Source organism: Camelus bactrianus, unplaced genomic scaffold (assembly GCF_048773025.1).
Source record: "Camelus bactrianus isolate YW-2024 breed Bactrian camel unplaced genomic scaffold, ASM4877302v1 HiC_scaffold_53, whole genome shotgun sequence".
Taxonomy (NCBI): domain Eukaryota; kingdom Metazoa; phylum Chordata; class Mammalia; order Artiodactyla; family Camelidae; genus Camelus; species Camelus bactrianus.
Window position 1 is genome coordinate 141,631 of NW_027413970.1, and position 19,559 is coordinate 161,189.

Below are 19,559 nucleotides of genomic sequence, written 5' to 3' on the forward strand. Positions count from 1 at the left end.
CAGGAAATACCTCCACAGAGTTGACGGTGTGCAGTGTGTCAGCTCCAAGACCTGGACCACCGCTGCCCCCACCAACAGAATCCACGCATCCACAGGCCCACTCCTGCCCACAGGGGCAACAAGACACAGGGTAACTCTGACCCACCCCCACAGAGAGAAGTGGGGCAAGAACTAACTGACAATGGGGTTGGGACAGCTGACCTGCAGGGAACACAAGGAGCTCTTTCACTCCCGACCTTCATGGCTGAGTGATACACTGTCACTGCCCAAATGGGCCAAACCTGGTTCAGGGTCAGAGATGGACCCCAGAGAGCCAGTGAGGAAGGTAGAGCCCACTACGAGGACTAGGAGAGCAGCCTCTGTCAGTCAGCACACTCAGGGCCCCGCTCACCTGCATGACCACCCCGATGGTCACGAGCCAGAGGCTGTGAGACATATTGGTAACAGGAGTGGGTTGGTGAGGGAACTTGGGTCAAATATCCAAATTTATTTCCTTGAAGAAACACAAGGAAAGGACTAGGGGAAGTTCTAGGAAATATTTTAACATGAAAAGAAAGTTTTATGCTACTTTTGTAAACCTTCCCCCAGAGGGAAAGTATTGACTCCCATGGGCTGCCCAGGACCACACACCCAAGCTCTGAGGTGCCCCAGCCCAGGAAACTCTAGTCCTGGGCACACCCAGTCACTTGGCCACCCTACTCACAGTAGCCCTGTCCCACACCAGTGCACCCTGTCCTAAAAATTCCTCTGCATCCACCAAGAGTGTCGTGCAAAATGTAGGACTCCCCCCAGACACTACATTTCCTTCAACAAGCCTGTTACTGGGTGCAAAGGGGGGAGGCTAACCTCCCTTAAACTCCCCTGCAGCTCAGAAACTGTGTGTTCAATGTCACATGTCACCTCCATGCTTAAATTCTTCTCCAAAAACAAAATCTTAGCTCTTTATATAATAATTATCCTTGTATTACTAAGAATCTCTTCATTTTGACTAAAACAAAACAAAAATGAAACAGTAATTTGTCCTGATTTTGCAACCTGAAAAGAAAATTGTTTCAAAAGGGGTCTGTCAACTGCTACCTACAGAGTGACACAAAGACCAAACTGATGGATCAGACAAGTGGGCATTTTAAATAAGGACCAATGAGCCATTTTCCTCCGAATCTTACTGATTTAATTTTAGAGCATCCTGTAACTCCTCCAGCATGGTAACGGAGTCTAGAAAGCACAGGTGGACTCTGTTCAATGATTCACCCTCGAACAGCATCCCTCTGAATGGTAATTCTCAGGGTACAGAACCAAACATAGCAAGAGCTGGAAATGAGTTTGAATTCTGGCTGACTGCACAGGATTCCTCACAGTCACTGCTGCTGCTGTCTGCTCCTTACTTGGGAAATGAAGCCTGGAGGGAGAGGTGCAAGACACATTGGCTAATTGAAGGTTCTGTCTAATCAGGCTCCAATTATATGACATCGTACTACACAGGATGCTCAATACCAGTTATCAAGCTGCTCTCATTTACAGCTGGAACCTCCACAAGCATCCATGTTCAGAGAAGAGTCTGAGCTTTCAGCCCCTTAATTCAAGTGGTAAGCAGATGGATACCCACATTCATGGGGAGGGGAGGGAAGACATGATGGGAGCAGGGGTGGCAGCCACAAGGGGAAATGTGCAAACACCATTTCTCTCTCACCCCCAAACTGGCCCATTTCCCATCTTTTTTTACATTAATGGCCTTTGTAGTCTCCAGTGGTTGCTCAGGAGGGATTCCCACCTCCCTGTCCCTTGGCAGCTGTTGAATGAAATACATAATATCTCTACCTGCAATAGGGATATGTTTGATGCAGCTTCCAATTACCTAACCTTCCAGAGACAGAGAGGCAAAACACCATGTGAGTAACCTCAGGAGGGAAGCCCTCCCTGGACTCTAAGTTAGACTCCTGCCCCCACCTGCCCTGGCAATGCAAGCATTTACTGAATCCCCACTCTGTGCAAAGCTCAGGACTGGGGGAGGGGGGATAAAATGACCATGCATGCAATTCCATTAGGAGAACCTGAGATGATCTGTAAGCAACCAAAGTGGCCTTTCCATTAGGAATGTGAAGAGAAAACCACAGAAGGTAGTTAATTTCCAAAATGCTGCTGTCTGTCTGAACAATGGATCATTTTATTTTGTTCCTCTAACAAAAAGGAAAAAGTTTTAACTATTAATTTTATAAATATTTTTTATTGATTTATAGGCATTTTACAATGTTGTGTCAAATTCCAGTGTAGAGCACAATTTTTTCAGTTATACATGAGCATATATATATTCATTGTCACATACATTTTTGCCATTTAACTATTAATTTTTAAACCAACTACAAATTGGCTTGCATTTAAAAGTCAACAATCTGGTTAGCATGCAGGACTTAAAGTGTAACAACCTGGACTCAGATCCTGGTTCCATATCTGTGGGCAGAGTAACCATGGCCACACCTGTTAACACATATGTTTCAGTCTTGGCACCTTCACCCATCATATGGGGCGAGTGGGTGCACAGAAGGGACCTAGTGACACGCAGTGGGTCAAGCACACAGCATGGTTTAGGCATGCATTAAGGACTCAATAACCGATCTGCTCACTCTAGTAAGAGCTGCACTTGGTAGAAAGGAACAGTCTGGCAGGTTCCCCTCAATCCTATGCTATGTGAGATCCATGCTGGGGGGAGTTTGGATCTGCTCACCCAGCTGCCCTCCCGGGCCAGTGACCAGGCTGTCAGCCATCACCAGCAGGACAGGGCCAGGAGCTGCTGTGTGACCCCAGGGCCTCACCAGCCCACCAGGGTGCCACTCAACATTCAGGCCACAGGTTGGGAAGATCCAGCTCATGCTGGTGGGAGCAGCTGGGCAGAGTGGACAATGTCCCCAACTGCACCAGGTAGAGGAGGCACTCTGAGCTCCCTGATGGCACTGGCTGCTTGTCACACACTCATGGAGACAGAAGGCTGGAGCAAATCCTCATCCATCTGACAGATGTATCAGTTCCACTGAGTACAAGCACAGACAGTTACCAGTGAAGTTGCAAGAACAGGTGACTGAATTCCTCTTATGCCTTCTGAGGTGCCCAACTTCTAGAAGTGAGAGAGTGTGTAGCCTTTCTCAGGTGTCCAAGCCAAATGTAAAATATTTAAGATCAAGATAAAAGATATGTACATATTATTAAAATCAAAAACTTAAATTCATAAGAACAGTAGCTCTCACAAACAGAAACTATTCACGATTTCTATACTCAATACATTACATATAAATTTTTCTAAAATTAATTCAATCCATATTAAGTAAGTATCAGCTTCATCACAGATTAAATATATTAAAATAACCCACAGCCAACAATAGGAAAACAAGTAAGTGAATTGTGCTATACCCACATGATGGGCTGTTAGGTTGTTACTAAATATTTTTCCACAGAGTATTTAACCATAAAAACACATCAGGGATAAATCAATATGCAAAACACAACTTCAGGAGCACATTGTACAATTAGAACATTAAATCAGATGGAGGGTATCCCAATTGTGTTTAAAATATGATCATGTGTCTAAGAAAAATAGCTCAGAAGGCTATACCAAAAAAGTGTGGCACAGTCCTCTGGGCAGGTTTGTGGGTCACTCTATTTTCTTCTTTACATTTCTCCATTTTATCTAAATTTCGTACAATAAATAATTTTTATAATTGGGGGAAAAAACTGCACTAAGAAACAGAGAAAAATTTGAACAACAACTTTCTCTGTAGGCCTGCGTGCAGTGTGAAACTTGTTTTAGATGCACAGGGGAGGACAGGAAGCAGGCCCACAGGCACTGGCCCTGACCTTGGCCTGCACTGACCTCTGAGGATATGACCTCAGAGAGGAGCCAGGTAGGACCACACAGCAGGTGGCACCAACACACCTCACACCCAAGAGGGGGAAGTTTTCTGAGACTGGCTGAAGGGGCTGTGAGCACAGAGCACGCTCTGCAGGCTTCCTGCCTCTCCTCACCCCAGGGCAAAGGGAACACTGGCAGGGTGTGAGGACAGAGGGGAAGGATTTAGTTTTTTCCTCCTGACCACAGACATGTCAGCCTCCCCCTGCAGTGATTTCTGAACTTTGAGGAATTAAAGCACCATCATATTAGTACATCATCCCTGCAACGTCCTGAAATAAAACAGTGATTATTTTTTAATTGAAGTAAATGAATTGTTTTTAAAAACCCTAGTTTACATTTTTAAATTTAAGTCTTAGTTGATTTACAAAGTTGTGTTAGTTTCCAGTGTATAGCATAGTGATTTATTTATTGCACTTTTAAAAGGAGCTTAACACATACACACATAAACCTATATTCACTCAAAAGATACTTGTAATACACAAAATAACAAACATCAGTATCAGTGGTTGCCTCCAAGAAGGGACCTGTTGGAGGAACGGCAGGTCTGACTTCACACTGTAACTGCCTCCAGATGGCTTCAATTAATTTTCAAAAAAACAAACAAACAAACAAAAAACAAACTTTAAATAATTCATTTAACTAGTCCATTGGACAAATATATATAGTCTCTTGAAGCCTGAATTAGGAACCACTTCTGTAATATTTTGAAAGTTAGAACCGAAAAGTGGCATTGCAAAGCATCCTGCAAGTCAAGGTGAACAATCTCTCCTTCTTGGCTCTTAAATAATTTTTAAAAAACAAGAAGCAATCCTCTCCAGCCCGATCTTGTCACAGAACACAGATTCACCCTCCAAATGGCCATGCAACACACCCACTGATATCCAGATAACAGTTCAGAATGAAAGCCAGGAAGACCTTCCTGGCAAAGTGACACCAGGGCCAAGCAGAGTGCGGGGACATCAGACTGCACCTGACTGCAATAACTGCTACCACAAATTTCCAACTGCCAGTGCCAAAGACACTGGGCATCTTCCACTTTCTCACATATCTGGGTTTAAAGACTCTTGTTACCTTTGCTAAATACAGGTATGTCTTCAAAAGTGGTGCTTTAATTAACAGAAAGGTTTTTTCCTTTCACTGCTTCCTTCACCTCAAATCAGGTTAGGCCCACAGAAAGAGCAGAACTGGGTGCCCTGTTGACCACTGGGATAGCATGAGTGACCCCGTCCCTACTGTCAATGATGATTCCTGTTAATGTGTATTCACCAACTTGTCATGATGTCCAGTACACACCTAAGGCCAGGCCTGCCTGCACAAAAGCCACAGAGACCATCAGCATGGGGACTTTCTCAAGTGTTCCACCAGCCTGTCCTCAGGTTTGAGCAATAAGCCCTTTCTTTCTTACTGAGTCTGAATGAACTTTCCCTTCCCTACCTTCAATCTTCCTCCCAAATCCAAATTCCAAAGTGGACAACTAACATGTAAATTTGGTGCACTCAATCTGGAGGAATCAACTTCTCAGTAAGATAAATCAATGCTTTGCAAAGAAAAGCCAGTGAGAAAGGAATTTTATTGTGGAATCAGGAGGTTTTAATTTCTAATTTTCTGGTTTCCAGTGTGGGTCCACAGATGGGTTGCAATAAGACTACTTGTGGAGACTTTAGAAAGACAAAGTACTGGGCCTGTCACCCAGAAACTCTCATCTGGCAGGACCAGGATGGTGGTTCTCAACCAGGGGCAATTTTGCCCCCAAGGAGCACCTGGCAACATATGGTACCATTTCTTGCTGTCACATTTGGGGGAGAGGAGGCTGGTGGTGGTGCTTCCCCTGGTGGGTCAAAACCAGAGATGCTGCTAGACATCCCATAACACACAGCTCAGTACCCACCTCTCCCCCAATGACTGTCTGATCCAAAGTGCTGAGGCTGGAAACCCATGGTCTGATATAAATTCTGAGAATGTGTACTTTGAAAAACCCTTTTGAGGAGACCTTGCTGCACAGACCACTTTGAGAACCACTGGTCCAGTGTTTCCTAAAGTGTCTCCTAGTCCATGGAACAGAAACAGCTTAGGGGAGAGGAAATATTTCTGGTTAAATTTGGAAGTGGTGGAGTAAACAGAGTTCTCTAATGCAGGCATTCTCAAAGCCTTTACAATGCTGCTGTGTACTGAGAATCAGCACACAGTGGACACAGCATGTGGAATTTTCCAAGTTAATCATCTATGCAACTCCTCCTCTTTTTTCCTACATTAAGGAAATGGAAAATGCAGGAAACATTTTGGAAACAATTTTATAATTTATTCCCCCAAATTTCAGTCAATCCCCTTATATAGAGTGACAGATACATTACATCTAAAACCAACAACCCCCCCCAAAAAAAAACCAAGCAGCTCCAGGGGAAGTTCTGCAAACTCATGGAACCACAGGAGCTCAGATCCACAAGGGGCAACCCTTGAAAGGCATTTGTTTTCTTTTCTTTTTTTTAAAAAACAGAGTCTATAGTATGTTTTCTTTTTTATGTTCAGAAGTAAAAGAAGCCAAAGAACCACACCTACATCTTTATCTTGTCTCCCTGATGATACCTTAGATTTGAATGCATGCAAACAGACATAAGCTGGACAAATTACACCAGCAGTAAAAACAAAAATCACAGAACTTACTCTGTACAGTGTTTGAGTTTGGACCTGAATGGGACGTGTTCGTGTGCACTTGAGTGAATGGGAAAGGAAACCACACAACACAATCTTACCGAGGCCTCTAGAATCAACATTTCTTCCACATTAGACAACTAAGGTCACTTGGGAATCATGAAAGTCACTTGTCCTTACCTGAACTGAAATGTAGAGTCCTAGTACGTTATGTAATTCAAACATAATTTCTGCAAGATATTCTCTATTTTCTGGTGTATTCAGGGGAGGTTCTGTCTGTAAGAAAACATTCACTATATTTAGTGTTCACCCAAATTTCATGTAATTACATCAGAACCACAAAAAGTTAATCTAAAAGCATGTTCATTAAGATGCTGTACAACTCCCTAATTTGACAGACAGTGTACACCTAGAGTGATTGATTAAAGATATTTTGGCTGTGGGGTTTATAATCTTTGAGAGAGCAAAGCCTCTCTAAACACTTCTGCTCTTACTAATCCCCCCCAAAACAAGAACAAGTTACAGAAAAGGAAACTCCACCTCGGATAACAGAACACCCAAACACCGTGAATCTGAAGAGATGTGCATTGAGCTGCCAAGGGCAATAACAACCCCATCGAGACCAGATGAGTGAGGACATGGAAAGTGAAGACCAGTGACTCCAGACACCAAGCAATAGCCAGTTCTCCAGAGAAGAGCAAAAGCAGAGAGCCCTTGCTTGGAACCAGAGCAGTCTGAGCTGCACAGCTGCAGGACCCTTGCTCCCCAGGCCCCTGCCCTCAGACCACAGGCAGAAAGGTGGGATTGAACACCTCCACCATCAGCTGTGAGAAAGACAAGCCCAGGGCAGAAGCTGTTTCACCCAGATGCTGCCCGCCACCCAGCCTAAACTCGCACACACAGCCAGTTCAGGAAGAGCTCCCCTCACTCAAAGATGAGGAAAGAACACAAAAAGATCAGCCAAACACCATATAAAAACACTCATAGAAAAAGAGATGGGAGGGAGAAAATAGGAAAAATAAGTGGAAGATAAAAAACATGTATCCAGGAAAATATAAAAATAAAGCAGATGAAAATCATGACATAGATATCTGAATTTTTTGAAATGTCTATTTAAAATAATAACTTATCTTATAGGAAATTAACAGGATTACAGAAAGATAAAAATTAATAAACCTGCTTTTTGTCATTTAGCAATATGTTGTGAACATTTGTCCATGTCAATAAATATGGATTTACATCACATATTTAATCTGTAAAAAAAAAAAAAAAAAAAAGAAAGAAAAAAAAATATCTGGGCTTTTTGACAAAAAAATAAATAAATAAATCCACATTACCCTTTGTTATATACTGGGCTGTGTGTCCCAAAACCCTTATGCTGAAGCTGCAACCCTCAGGTGACTGTGTTTGGAGATGAAGCCCCTTGGGGGGTAATCCAGGGTCAGTGAGGTCACAGGACAGCACTAACATCTCTGCAGGAAAAGGCAGAGGCACCAGAGAGCTCTCTCTCACTCACACACAGAGGAAGAGCCACACAATGACCCGATGAGAAGGAGACCATCTGCAAGCCAGGAAGGGAGATATCACCATAAATCAACCATGATGGCACCTTGATCTCAGACCTAAAGCCCCCAGAACTGTGAGAAAACAAATGTCTGTTATTGAAGCCACTCAGCCTGTGATGTTTTGTTAGGCTTATTGAGCAGAGCAACATATACTTAAAGCAGGAAATAGGCAGCCTGTCTCAGCCATTGGCACAGCTACATGTAGGACACTGGGACACACAGGGTCACACTTACAGACTCTTCCAGCAGGAAAATACGACCCCAGAATTCTACACCTGGCCACATGCCAATCAAGACTGTTGCAAAAACAAAATGCCTTTAAACATACAACAACTTGAGAGAATTTGGTTTCTATGAACCCTTCATGAATTAACCATCAGACAATAAGCTTTAGCCAAATAATAAGAATGCCTAAAGTACAGCCAAAGACTTACAGTGAGCAAGTAGTCCATTTAAGATGTAGGGATAAATACTTTTCTTTTCTAGGAGAATCTATAGCTATAGCTAACAGAAGGTAAATATTATAAATTAAAACAGCAGAAATAGTATCAAGTTGGCAGGCACAGATGGAAAGGAGAAAAATATAAAGACACTGATACCCTTGTGTAATGAAATCAAAAGATATTGTTTTATTGGTAGAGCAGCAGAGACATCAGTAAACATAAAGTTATAAACATAAATATCAGAGTAAGTTCACTAACATAAACAATCAAAAGCAGGTGATAGAAGAAAGGATGAGGAGGTAAGAAATGTGGAAATGTACCAACTTGGTCACTAAGCACAGTAGGAAGCAATCATCCCTAAACAAATACAGGTAAATATATTATACAAAAGTACAGTTATGTTAAAATATGTTTTAAAAGATACCAATTATCAGAACGAATATGCACCCAATAGAAACCAAAGAGAAAACCAAGCCTGGGTTTTAAAATATCCATACATAAATAAAACACATTAAAACCAAAAAGCACAGCTCCCAGTAAAGCAGCTGGGTCCACAGACACCTGCCACACAGCCCAGGCCATTTCAGCACGGTCAATGGGAGAGCTCCAAGTCCAGTCAGCCCAGCCACACCCCACCTTCAATTTTACCAAGCTTGGAAAGTGATTTCCTCTCTCCACACATAATTAGTACTGACCTCACAGGAGTCTAAACAAAGTGCTCATGGCAGCACCTGGCATGGGGAATGTACTCAGTGAAAGTGCATTATTATTACTAAAATCATCAGTGTGTACCAGTGAGAAACTCACCTACTGAAGAGAAAGTCTCTGGGCTAAGACTATGAGACAAAATCAAATCCCACTGTCCAGCCAAGGGACATCTAAAATAAGGTGCCTCAGAGAGGTTCACATTCAACACAGCTTCCAAGATCAGAAACAGCATAACTGCACATCACTAGGAACTGATTACACAGATTAGGCCACATCCATAAAATGCAACATTTTGCAGCAATTAAAAAGGATGGGCAGTGTGTCTGCAGATATGAAACAATCTCTACTATAAACTTGCCACATGAAAAGAGGTCTCTCCATACATGCACATTCTTAAATACACTTCTGTACCTACAACATTTTTTAAAAAAACAAGGTGTATGAGGGAAAGAAATGAGGAGCTGTTTATGGGCACAAAGTTTCAATCTTGCAAGATGGAAAAGTTCTAGAGGCCTGTTACACCACAATGTGAATGTGGGTAACATTACCAAGTGATACATTTAAAAATGTGTTAAGGGGGTAAATTTCATATATTTTAAATTATAATTTCTAAAATGTTTAAAGTAAAAATCAAAATATACAATAGTATGTGTAATTTGTTACCATTTTGTGAAAAAAGTTTATGTATAATCCATGTGCCTGCACAAAATTATTGCTGGTTAAGCACCAGTAAAGGTGGTTTCCTCCAGGAAGGGGATATGGAAGGCAACACAGAGGTGGGAAGGAGACACTCTTGCACTGGAAATCCTTCTGCATTCTTTGAATTCTGTGCTGTGTGTATGCTATCTCTTCAAGCAAATAATCAAATCTGGTTATCAACTAGCTGGGGGCTTTTGTTTATACCCCTGTCTTATACAAAGCTCAAACATCATGCCCCAAGTAAGTTTCAATTACTCGAATTAGAATCAATACACTCCCTGAATGGGAGAGAGAAAGCAATCTTAAGACATAGACAAGAAGTAATAAAGTCATCAAAATTAGATTGTAAGTAAAAGATCTAAAAGTCACTCAATAACACACTACTTATTTTAATGTGCCTACCTCAAGGGGCTGAGATCAAATTAGTTAATACCTTAAAGTTCCCAGTACACATTTAGCACTGTGTTAGTGAATACTATTCAGATTTTTTTTTTTTTTAGTTTTCTTTCATTTAAAGCACATGAAGAATAGCTACAGATTCCAATATTTAGGTTACAATATGTCTCCTTTTGGCACCTCATATCAACCTGAAAAATAGGCCTAATAACTATCTACCTCACAATTGTCTGTGGGATTAAATAAGTGAGTGAATTCATGCAAATACTTGGAGGGGAGAGGGCTGGGCACTTAGCAAGTGCTGAATATATCAACAATCAACTGTAATATCAACAATATATCTTAGACCAGAAGAAATTGCATGTATTAACTCCAGAGACTTACAGTCATCTCTTACCTTGAAGAGGAATCCAAGCATCTTAATAAGTTAACTTTATAAACATAACATTTAAACTTATTAGAGGGGGGATTAGGATGAAGAGAGGAAGGCTAGAAAGTTATGCAAAGTGGGAGCATAGTCAGGGAATATTTCCTGCCTGCCTGGTTTAAAACAAAAGTGAGACTATAGAAGACAATCCAACAAGAAGTAGATTAACCCTGGCTCTGTATTCTCCCTGGGTTTAAATTCAGTGTCAAGTGATGTTCCAAATAAATCCCAGATGATTGAAAAATATATATAAACATCAAAGGAAAATAGGTTTACTTACATAAAAATTTACAATTACAGATGTTCAAAAATATAACCTACAAAAAAATCAAGTGAGAAAAAAGTATCTGCTTATGACAAAAACTTCTTATCTGTTATATGAAAGAGTTCACACCATAAACAGATTGTGGTCATACATACAACAGAATATTATTCAGCCTTAAAAAAGGAAGGAAATTCTGACTTGTGCTACAATGTGGCTGAACTCTGAAGGCCTTATACCAAGTGAAATAAGCCAGTCATGAAAGGACTAATACTGGATGATTCCACTTATATGAGGACCCAGAATAGTTACAGTCATAAAGACAGAGGGGTGATGGTGGGGGCTAGGGCCGGGAGAGGGGGAAAGTGAGTTATTCTTTAATGGGGACAGTTTCAGTCTGGAAGATGAAGAAGATCCTGAGATGGATGCTGGTGATGGCTGCACAACAATGTCAATGTACTCAACTCACCAAAGTGTACATTCAGAAATGGTTAAAATGGTATATTTTATGGTATGTACATTTTATCACAAAAGAAAAATTTAAGTAAAAAAAAGTTCAAAGAAATCATAGCAACAATAAAAGCAATAAAACACTGATATATACAAAACCCAGGACATGAATAGGCAATTCACAAAGGAGAAAATACAACTAATAAATACATGAAAAAAAGTTTAAAGTCAAAGTTATTCAAAATGCAAATTAAAAAGTCAAATAATCAAAAATGATATTAATCAATCCTAAGAGTTCAAATAATGTGGCTTCTTGTAGATTGAAGATTTCAGTGTGAAATGGTATATCAGAGATTCAAAATTATTAACACATCTGGACCCCCAAATGATATATATATATATATAATTTTTATATTCTTAATATAAAAATGCTCTAAATACAGAAAAAAAACTGTGCAAAGATTACTTTATATTATTTCTTACAAAACCAAGAAATTGGAAACAAAAGTAAACATCTAAAAATAGTTGGGCTGCTAAACAGATAGGAAACATCCACTGAATACATGATTGTATGGCCATTTAAATGAGGATTATGAAAACCACACAAGAAAATGGGGGGAGAGGGATGGAGGACACAATATTGAATTCAAAATCATATAAAAACATGAGTGAAAAGATTAAATGTAGCTATACTAAATGTTAATATTTATGTTAATGGGACAGGAGTGTGAAAAGTCCCACGAGCATCTTCCAAATTTTCTAAATCACTCTTATAGTTCTATGATAAGAAAAAAAAAAAACAAAACTTTACAAGAGTTGTGAAACCCTGGATTACAGCCTGTGTATGAAGGCCACAGAAACTCCCAGTACAACTTCCTGGTTTATTTCTCCACAGGCAGAGAAGCTAACAGAAAAAAGACATCAGCCCAGGGCAGAAGCTGCAGCACATCCTGGTGTGGATTTTCCCTAGCCTGTTGGCTCTGTAATGTGGACAACACTTTCCATATCCAACCACAGTTGTGAAGACAGCTGAATTCTTGTTCTGTCACTGTTTTCATACCTGTAGTCACATCATTATGGCAGGCACTGCAATTTCTGTATCCAGTATCTATTCTGCTTTCTGCCTTAATGACATACGACTGATAAATCACAGGCCCAGAAAACAGCATTTCCCAGACTTCCTGATGGACAGGGATGGCTAAATTCTGGCCAATAAAAAGCAAAGGTTTTTGGATGTGTCTTCTTAGAAAGCTCCTTACAAGGTTGAAGGTAGACTCATATAGTAGGCCCACTTCTGCTCTTAGCCCCTTCTTTCCTAAAATATGGAGGTGATGACTGGAGGTGCAGTAGCTAACTTGTGATCTAAGGCAATCTTAGAATGGAAGCCATATTCTAAATATACTAGAGCACATAGATTCCCTAATGACACCAGGAAGCTGACATACCAGCACTGCCCTCCCTACTACAAATGTCTTTTAGAAAAATAAAAACTTTAACTTTATTAAATCACTGATTTTTACACTTTAGTACTTGCTGCCAAGCAATTCACTATCTGTGAAGAATTTACATTAAAATCTACACTTCCATTAAGAGAAAGTTTACAATAAAATTAGGTTCTCCTGGTTCCTGAATCAAATTCAGCATTATTAAAGGCACATTCTTCTGGGTTCTCAGAACCATAATCATAAGTCTATGTTTTCCTCAATCCTCCTTTTCTCCTGTTTACCACCAGTAATTGTTCCTTTAGATGACTAATTTAAATAAAACCTTCCAAAAACCATTATTTATATATAACAAGATCTAAATTGGAGATATCAAGTTTTTTTCTTATTTTTTAAATGCTGAAGCATATGATTAAAACTTCACATGAATGCAAGTTACATAAGCATTTTTATTCATAATAATGGTAAAATATCATCAAGTATTAATTCAAAAATGAATAATTAGTCAGTACTATAAAAATCAATCCATATTTCTGGATAAAGAAAGCAAACTGAACACATGCAACTAATATTGCTCCAGTCCCAAACCTCTCCATAACTGCAGTAAAGAAACATTTTTAAAAACATAAATCCTCAAGGAAGGGCAAGTAGAAACCAAGATGACAATATACTGAAAATGGGAAGCACACGGGCCAGCAGTAACAGACTCAGCAATGCCAAGTAAGTCCAGTTCCACACTGGCCAGTTCTAGTGTACTGGACAGAGCAGGTCTGAGCCACCATCATGAACCAGGAAGGGAGTTACTGTGGTAAGCCAGGACAAATCACATGTCATGGTGAATTTCATGTGTCAGCTTGACTTGGCTAAGTGATACCCCGAGAGCTGGTATACCATTCTTTCTGGGGTGTGTCTGAGAGGGTGTCTCTGGTAGAACTTAGCATGCAGTAGACTGAGTAAGGAGACCTGCCCTTGCCAATGTGGGTGGGCAGCTCACAGGCTACTTGAGTGGAACAAAAGGATGAAGGAAGGGTGATTCTCCATCCCTGATCTGGGACACCCATCTTTCCTGCTTTCGGGTGGATGGCAGAGCTCCTGGTTCCCAGCATCCTTGGGCAGCACTGCTGCTTGCTCTTCCTCCCCTGATTCATATTCAAAAAAGTTTGCAAATCTCCTCTACAGTTACAATTCAATTTCCCCTCCAGAGCACTGCAGTTCTTTAAAATATATGATTCTGTTTTGAACTCTGGGCAATTCAGTATTAGAGAAAGAAGTGTGGTTCCCATTTGCTCTCTGCTCAGTCCACAAGACCAACATGAGTTGCGTCTCTGAAACTTCTTGAAAATCATGAGCCGTACTGAGCTCATTCCCACCATGGATGTGCAGACGTCTGTCATGGCAGTCAGAAGGGACAATTTCATAGGCTACTGAGGCAACTTTAATTTAAAACTTTTAGACTATTTTACACCAAGAAGCCATTAGCTGATGTAGTGGCTCAGTAAATGTCTTCAATGAATTTCTGGATGTGGCCACAAATCCCTTTACCTGCTTCACTCCCCTTTAATTATCCCATTAACTGATGACAAAGGACATAAGCCTGAGAGACACCCACCCTTCTCATAACTTCGTCTGTCACATCATGCAGCAAGCCCACCTGCTAACTTCAAAGTAAAATACAGGTAACACAATATTTTCTTGTGTTTAATGTAATAAACTTGATTATTTTTGAACATTCACTTCAGATACTCATTTTTGGCAAAGGACTTATGCCTTTCCATATTCATACCAAACACCTCCAATTCCTTCCCAGCAATTGGTTTTATTGTACTGCGCTGTATATGCCAGCTAGAGCAGAAAAATTTCTGGTAGGAAAAATTTCCTGTGGGCTGTGTCCTGGTGGTTGCATTTGCTCCACAGGCCTAAGACTCTGACTCCCTTTGAGCAGAGCAGGATGGGGCAGGCAGAGAGAGGCAGCTGGGCCCCAGGCCCATGCCTGGAGTCCTACCACAATGTAGTTATGTAAAGTACTAGAGAAGGGAACAAGCCAATCATGACAGGTGGGAGTGTGTAATTTGTTTTGGCTGTAAAGACAAAGCCACTCAGACATACTGTCAGTTTCCTGGCTCCATGTATTTTACAAAAACCATCGTAGATACACAGGAGAGAAAATACACAGTGGCCTGTAAAACACAGTACTTGGACGTGGCAATTCCTAGTTGTGAAGACACAGCCAAAAAAAAAGATCAGAGCACTTTCAAGGACTTGATTTAATAGACACTAAATATATAGATTCCACTAACTACTTTAACAGCCTTGTACTTCATATACTTTAAGCCAGATAATTCCAAAGAATATTCCATATTTAACATTAGAAAGAGTTATATAATTGGATCAGGGACCATTTGACAATGCACTAGCATGGAAAAAATCCAAAGCTAAATTATGTAGGTTTTAATATGCAGCTTATGTTACATCCAATTGCTCCCTTTAAAGTAAGTGTTTTATACATGTAATTAATTTTAACTTAAAAAGAAGATAGAACAATGAAAACAGACTCCACAACCAAGAGATACTTCTCTTCATTTCTCTGTATTGTTTTATTTCACCTGAACAAGGTCAATTACATCCACAATATCAGGGCCCATAACTCAGCTCAGTGTTAGAGTGAGATTTAAACCTTGGCAAAACAGCACCTTGACTCAGCTCCCTCTGCTGTAAGAAGCAAAAGTCAGAGCCATCCAGTTATTTCATGAGGACACCTAACTACACACGTGGTTTCCTACCCAAACCCCTTCCTGCCTCCTCATTCCTTGCTGCTGGAGGCCGGTTTAGGTGCTTACCTCTTGGGGCCAGGTAATGAGACGTGGTCCCCTCACCAGCAACAGGAGAGAATCTTGACTCATCAAAATGTACCGAAGTAATTTTGTTCCCCTCTAGGGCCCACACTGGGCACAGACAGACAGGGCAAATCTGCCAGGAAGGTTTCTGAGGAAGGGAGTCTTAATTCTAAAACTCTGAAAGTAAATACACCAAGAGTCAGTACAGGATCTCGGGCAGCCACTCTGGGGCCTGAGGGGAACCAGCACAAGAGGCCAAACAGGTGAATTAGGCTGGGTTCTCACCTCCATCTCTGAGCTGCTCAAGTAACCAGCCCTGAGTGGCCTGACTCTGGCATCCTGTTTTCTGGGATAATAAGCCCTATTTGGTTTTGGACATTTTGGTTGAGCCTTCTTGTTATTTGCCCCAAAAGCACTCCAACTCATACAAAGAGCTTTAGTCAGAATTAAAAACTCCCCAGGGAAGAATATCCTGGGTTTCAAATCTAAGCAACCCACAATCCACATGGCTCTTCTCTCAGTCCCAGTTACTCACCATCAAAAAGTGATGGCACTCTGGTTCAGCTCAGGGAAAATTAAAAATCACTTGTTCCATGAACCTCGCCATTAGATCTCAGTCTTCAATTATACCATGTCTTATTGGCCACTACAGTAAGAGAAATCAAACTATGTCAAGCTTCAGTCCATGTCAGTAAGAGCAACAGTTTAAAAGCACTGGCCCAGAAGAGACTGAGTTATTAGAGAAAACAGGTCCTTTGCACTGGGTGAATGTTAATTTATGTAAAGAAATAACAGGCACTTTACCAGAAATATTAAGTTATATTATTGTTTATATTCTACTTCATATCTCTAAGTACAAAGTATCATCTTAACAGTGGAGTAACAGATGGAAAAGTACAGCTAATCCACCATACCATTCCATTTGGAGTTTGGAGGTTTTTAGAACAAATACCTAGTTAAACAATTTTAGTGCTTCTTTTTAATTAATCAAGCACTTTTACATCTGACAGGTTAATGAGTCAACCTGCAATTTTCCACAGAAGCCGGTCTTGCTCTCACATGAAGCCCAGCATTCCCAGAGTCAATCCTGCATTTTGGGTTTTGTAAATTCACTTGATTCCCCACATGAAAAATGCCTTGTTCAACTAGCACAACACTGTAAATCAACTATACTTCAATTTTGAAAAATATCCCATTCAAAACCAACAACAACAAAACCTCTTTTCCAACACAAGAATAAAATACACAGCTCACAAATACAATTGCTATAAAATCTACCATTTTGCATTATTCATCCTACTGCTCTGGTCTTGGTGATACACTTACAGAAGCGAAAATCCCGTTGGGAAGTTTACCTTTGTGGCATATGTGGGTTTATCTATGGCTTCATCCCCTATGAAAAAGTCCAGGTCATCAACTCCCCTTAGCACCCTCCTCTGGGCTTGGTCAACCACATTTGCTGACTCTCTGATGGCAATACCTTAGGGAGAACAGCACAAAGATTTCTGTCAGCATCCATACTCATTTCAAGGATCAAGGAAGCATAATATAGCCCCTGTGTATGTACAAGTAAATATTCAATGTCAGGGTCTTATTTGGAGTTGAATGTGCTCTCAGAAGAGATGCTATCACAGAGCACATAAAGTAATACAGAAACCTTTCTTATGTTCTGGTATTATTTTTAGAGCTGCACAAAGGAACTTATCTGGTCTGCTTTTAATACTGACAAAAGATGAATTACTAAATTTTTCAGTTTCATCTGAAAAAACATCCCTCATGATAGTGAAGTGAAAAGCACATATCAATCGGTTCCAAATTTTAAAATACAATGTAGAAGGAGACAAAATTAAAAATATAATGTGAAAGAAGAAATTAAACTGAAAAATGCTCATACAATTTCAAGTCATTTTAATAAAACTCTGTGTCACATAGATTTAAAATATATTTTTATTCTTGTTACAAAACCACTAAAAGAAAAAACTGAGAGGTTGCTGACTAATAGATGACAAAAAGAAAAATTCAATAATCAAACAACTGTATTATGTAAAAATATTAATGGCTTTATGGTACATTATTTTAATAACAGTTTAACCATGATATTTAGGAATATACTTATAGTTAATAATCATATGAAACTTCACTGTAGAATTTAACATCTAGTGAAATGTGGAAAGCTTCATGAAGATTCAATTTTCCATTTAAATTCCTAATCCCTGGTCACACTTTGCTTTCCCATAAACTCATCTTCATCAAATTTATTCCAAAACAAATGAGTAAACATATACAACTATTTTTAAAAGTAGATTATTTGTAGTTCCCAATGTATTAGAAATGAAGAATAGCAACAAAGCTAAGGGAGTGAATTTTAATCCTTGTCCTCAGAAAGGCATCTTGAAGCAATAGCTTGAAAAGGTGAAAAAAAAAAAAGAGGTACAGGACAGAAATCACTTTGCTCACCTCCTCTTCTGACTCCAACTCACTGCCGCACTTAGTCCAGAAGATTTCAATTTACAGAAGGTGGCACAAATCCAAAGGACAGGATTTCTTCAGGACTAAGACAGCAGGCGTGATGTGGAAATGCTGGGGGCGGAGCCCAGAGAAAGCACCCAGGGCAGAAGCAGTGGGCATGTCAGGACCACGAGGCTGAGAATGGGGCTGGGGAGGGCTGGAGGGCCGGAACCAACTGTGGCAATTGCAGACACAAACACACCCGTCCCCGAACACAGACCCCGCCACGAACGGCACACTGACAGACACCGCACAGAGTCACCTGTGCACACTCAGCAGGTCAGAGGCCCCGCAGCCGACCTCAGAACACCTCGCGCGGCCGCGGCGCTGCTGCCGGGCCTGCGGGAGCTCCTGCAGCCGTCTCCTCACGCCTCGCACCTCGCTCCTCGCGCCCGGCTATGCCCTGGGCGGCAGCGGCGGGAGGGAGCCGGGGCGAGCGGGCGGTGGGCTCCGGGGAGAGCGGCAGACTCCCGGGCGGAGGCCGCGCTCCCTCCGCGGCGCCCGGCCTGCTGGGACTGGCGCTCGCGCCCCGCCCTGTGTTGGAGGGGCCGCCGGCTCCGGGACTGACCGGCCTCGCCGCCGTGCGTCCCTACTCGTCCTCGCCCCTACTCCCTGGAGGGGTGGCGGCCTCTGGACGAGCGGAGGCAGCGAGAGCCCGCCTCTGTGATGAGGTCCAAGCCCCACCGGCCATGGACCTAGGACCGCGAGGGCTTCAAGAAGCGGGCGGCGTCCCTGTGCTTCTGGAGCGAGCAGGAGGATGAGGTGCTGCTGGTGGGCAGCCATCGGTCCCAGACCAGTGGACTGGCCCAGGAGGAGGACCGGACCCCCAGGAGGAGCCTGCTGGTGCTGCCGTGAGGGAGGTTTACCAAGAGGCTGGAGTCAAAGGAAACTCAGGCAGACTCCTGGGCAAATTTGAGAACCAAGATAGAAAGCACAGGACATATGTCTATGTCCTTACTGTCACTGAAATATTAGAAGACTGGGAAGATTCTGTTAATAAAGGAAGGAAGACAGAGTGGTTCAAAGTAAAGGATAACATCAAAGTCCTCCAGTGTCATAAGCCTGTACATGCAGAATGTCTGGAAAAATTAAAGCTGGGTTGATGGCCAATCAGTGGAAATTCCACAGTCCCTTCCCTTCCAGATAGTAACACCTTGTTTGTAGCTGCTGCACAGAGAACCTCTGGGCTGCCATCTAGCATAAGATAGACAGGGTTGGAAGGTCCTCTTCCACCATGTGCAATCTCATGGGCAGAGGCTTCTTTATTTTCTTTGG

At 41.4% G+C, this 19,559-nt stretch overlaps 1 long non-coding RNA gene across 1 annotated transcript; it reads right to left on the minus strand.

Annotated features, from left to right (window-relative positions):
* Nucleotides 1–2,241: 2,241 nt before the first annotated feature.
* LOC141576963 (uncharacterized) lies at nucleotides 2,242–18,783 on the minus strand. Its single transcript, XR_012505363.1, has 4 exons — nucleotides 18,234–18,783; nucleotides 17,132–17,256; nucleotides 16,312–16,422; nucleotides 2,242–6,826 (listed from the first exon to the last, which is right to left on the minus strand). It is a non-coding gene; the product is annotated as an uncharacterized LOC141576963 (long non-coding RNA).
* Nucleotides 18,784–19,559: the final 776 nt, after the last annotated feature.